The sequence below is a fragment of the Sinocyclocheilus rhinocerous genome, unplaced genomic scaffold (assembly GCF_001515625.1).
Source record: "Sinocyclocheilus rhinocerous isolate Xijiao unplaced genomic scaffold, SAMN03320098_v1.1 scaffold594, whole genome shotgun sequence".
NCBI lineage: Eukaryota > Metazoa > Chordata > Actinopteri > Cypriniformes > Cyprinidae > Sinocyclocheilus > Sinocyclocheilus rhinocerous.
The window spans coordinates 320,212-324,098 of NW_015645059.1; the positions used below are offsets into that span (position 1 = coordinate 320,212).

Here is a 3,887-nt window from a genome sequence, read left to right on the forward strand (position 1 = left end):
CTACACGGCCTGAAATTTGGTGTGAGGTTGCGGGTATTGCATACAGTGTTAACTCACGCAAGTGCCACGTTCGGTAAATTCCCACTCACTGATAAGACACGCGATCTGCGCTGCCTCATCTCTCTCTCGCGTGCATTCTGCAGCAGTCACTTGGATAAGTCGTTGTACTTTTACTTGAGTACATTTTTTCAGTACTCTTTCCACCACTGTATATAAGACCAGAAGTGGCCTGGTAAGGAATTCAATACAAAATTTAATATAACACCTTAAATTTTGCATTAAGGAAGAAAGAACTTCATTTCATCACTCTGTTCACCTTCCAGCCATTTAAAGACCCATTAGCTCTAAAATTCCCACTTCTGCTGCTCAGCCTCCACCACCAACGGTCCTCTCAAATTCTGAATCTGGGAAAAGTACTTTTCTGCTTCAGCGAGATGCTAAGTCCACCGGAAAAGGTATTAGAGGCACAACCAGCCAGCCATGAATCCACTAACCCCAACAGTAGTGTGGATCATTAACCCTGAGTCCCAGGACGCACTGAGAAATCCCCATCAGTTTAATAGGATTCTATCAGGGTTAAAGAGAGAATCAACCTGCTGTTTGTAATTGTTTTAAATCCAGGCTGAAGATCTTGGACTTCAGGACCATGGACAGCGACTCTCTATTTCAGCACTTCAGATCAAAATGTGTAAGTTAACACTGTTGAGAAAGATAAACACGTATACTCACCTGATCGGTTATTAGGGGACGTCCGGACCGGAGATACTGACGGAGTGCGTGAGGATGAGTACGGTCTCTGTCTGTCTCTCTCTATTGTTGAGGCAGAGCCAACAAAGTGATACTGCGAGTAGCCATCCTAGAAAAATAAAGAAAGAGACAATAATGCATATATTAATTTATTTTATCTACTAGACAAGGGGCGCACAACACAACATCCAGTATCTATGTACGCTACATTAGCCCATGTCAGTTTAGTTTAGGGCCTCCCAGTGTGGAGTCCTTACAAAAATCAATGGGCGGATGGAGGTACAGAAATCAACGGACGAATGATCTGGAGTCAGTGGCTGTGGAGAAAGCTTGTTTGATGTGTGACTGAAGCAACCTGAAAGGCTGATGGAGGAGATAAACTGAAGCCATTGGCCACTGGCTCTATGACACTCAATCAATGGGTCTGCTGAGAGCATACAGTCAAGTATTACATTACTAAAAAGAACAACTTAAGGCTGTAATACACTACACAACTTTTAATATCTAAGCAGATGACTGAAGATCACAAACCAGACTTGGTGACGGGCGACAAATTAATACAATACATGCTCTAAAATTTCCTCAAAATATCAAACATGTTTGATATCCTCCTGGATGGTCTGATTGTATTTAAATATGAACTCTTTCAAATGTTTGAGTGGATTATGTTGCTTGTATAAGATATGAAGAGCATGTATCAGATCATACATAAGTTCACTCTCACTGAATAAAGATTAAATAATTCATACAGTTGATTCATGTGGCCGTTAATGCAGAACAGAGTACGAGCTCAAACATCGGTCTCAGGATGGGTCTCAGAATGGGTCAATGAAGAAGCTCAATTTCTGCTAGCTAGATCTGTGCTAACAGGCTACAAATACACAATAAAGAAACAAGGAGAACGTCCAAAAACTCGCAGTCTACTGAACAAGCTCTCTAACAGGGACACAGAGCACTACCCTTGACATCCCATTTGCCCCTCCGTGACATTGCTTTTGTTGGAATGGTGAGGAATAGATCAAACGCTCGGTCCCTCCGACTCTGTGCAGTTCAAAGCTGCCCTACTTTCTCAAGAAGGCAGAAACTCTGGCAGGAGAAACCACCGCTCCCCACCTAATGTGCCTGTTGCAAATAATGACATTGCACAGGTATTTGAAGGCTCCAAGGGGCGTGAAGAGAGGCACGGAACGAGGAGAAAGCGGTACTTGTCGCCTATCGACTAAAGACATCTTCAGTAGGGGAGTTTGTCATTTCCTTTTACTTACGCTGTTGTAAGTGTTACTTGAACTTTGAAGTTCCCACATGAGGAAGAAATGAAAACTTTTACCTTTATTCTTTATGATGATGGGCATTTGGGCTGGCTGTGCAATAAAAGATACCAGTAAGGATGGATACTTCTTTTGAAGACGTTCCTGCCATTTGAAACAATACTCGCAGGGAAGACTGAGTTTCAATGTGATTAAAGAATCTTTCTGCGTTCATTACATCCCATAACTCCTTTCTTTCTTCTTTATCAGGTCTGAGAGAATAATGTGCTTGAATTGATGGACTTTTGTGCTAAGGTAACTGTTCCTGAGGTATAAAAAGTATGAACGGTAAATGCACGTTCGTCTTTTAAACTCAAAAACTTCAATTTATTCGGTTAATTCCAGTTGAACGCATGAAGCACCATTACAGGACTGATTCTGACTCAGACCAAGACTGAAAAGACCAAGCAGACCATGCAAAGATGAGTCATTTATGGCAACCTGCCTACCCGTGATTCCTCAATAATGCTGCTTAAGAGTCAGACAGAAAAAAAAACTTCTGGTGTGGAATTGTGCACTGAAGCAAGCCAATGGCAAGCGCTCATTATTATACTCCCAGAGGCGGATGGAGCCAGGAGCGTTGCTCTTGCTGCGTTGGCTCCCTGGGGTCGCTGAGGCAATTGACTACCCTGGTACTTCCTCGTAGAGAGCGTTGGGGAGGGATGACTGTGGAATTGCATCTCAGGAGGCTGCCAGCTGAATGCAACACCTCTCAGCAGAACATGAGTGAGGCTTCAGGCTCAAGATCAATGGCATAAGCAACTTCTCTCAGGCTAGAACTTCAATTCATCTTAGTCCGGCTCTACGTCATACTGAGTAAATCAAGCCAAGCGCTTCTGGGCTTTCTCACAAACACACACACCTTATTAGTAGATGGAGCTGGAAGCCGTCTGCACTTCTTCAAAGATTTCTGTCTATGTAGATCAACTGCTGTAACTTTATATGAATTAGATGCATTTTATTATGCAAAATTATAAATATTTATGCATTACAGGCCAAAAACTTTTCAAAAAGCAGTTTTTCAAAAATCTGTTACCAGTACATCTGAACCTCCCTAGAGCATAAATGCAATGCACAAACTCAAACAATGAATCTGTGAAATATAAAAATCATTCAGGCTTTGGTCTACCGCAAATGGCCAGAACACAAAGAGAATGTTTAACAAATGTATTTTAAACAATATATAAATATAATTGTGACGAGTGGGGGCGGGGCCGAGAGCCGTGGGAACGGAGCGAGGCCGGTGGAGTAATTGATAATGAGCGACACCTGCACCACTCGTCACAATAATATATTTTAATATAAATATATCTGCAGTTGAGGTCAAAAGTTTACCTCCTCCTTTCAGATTCTGCAAAATGTTAATTATTTTACCAGAATAAGAGGGATCATACAAAATGCATGTTATTGCTTATTTAGTACTTACCTAAACAAGATATTTCACATAAAAGATGTTTACATGTAGTCCACAAGAGAAAATAATAGTTGAATTTATAAAAATGACCCCTTTCAAAAGTTTACATCCCCTTGATTCTTAATACTGTATTCTTACCTGTATGATCCACAGCTGTGTTTTTTTGTTTATTGATAGTTGTTCATGAGTCCCTTGTTTGTCCTGCTGTTCTTCAGAAAAATCCTTCAGGTCCCACAAATTCTTAGGGTTTCCAGCATTTTTGTGTATTTGAACCCTTTCCAACAATGACTGCATGATTTTGAGATCCATCTTTTCACACTGAAGACAACTAAGGGACTCATTTGCAACTATTACAGAAGGTTCAAAAGCTCACTGATGTTCCAGTAGGAAAAACGATGCATTAAGAGCGGGGGGGGGGG

The 3,887-nt window shown here is 41.3% G+C and overlaps 1 pseudogene; it reads right to left on the minus strand.

Moving 5' to 3' along the window:
• LOC107705231 (catenin delta-2-like) overlaps positions 1–3,887 on the minus strand; it is a 371,673-nt pseudogene that overhangs the window by 15,674 nt on the left and 352,112 nt on the right.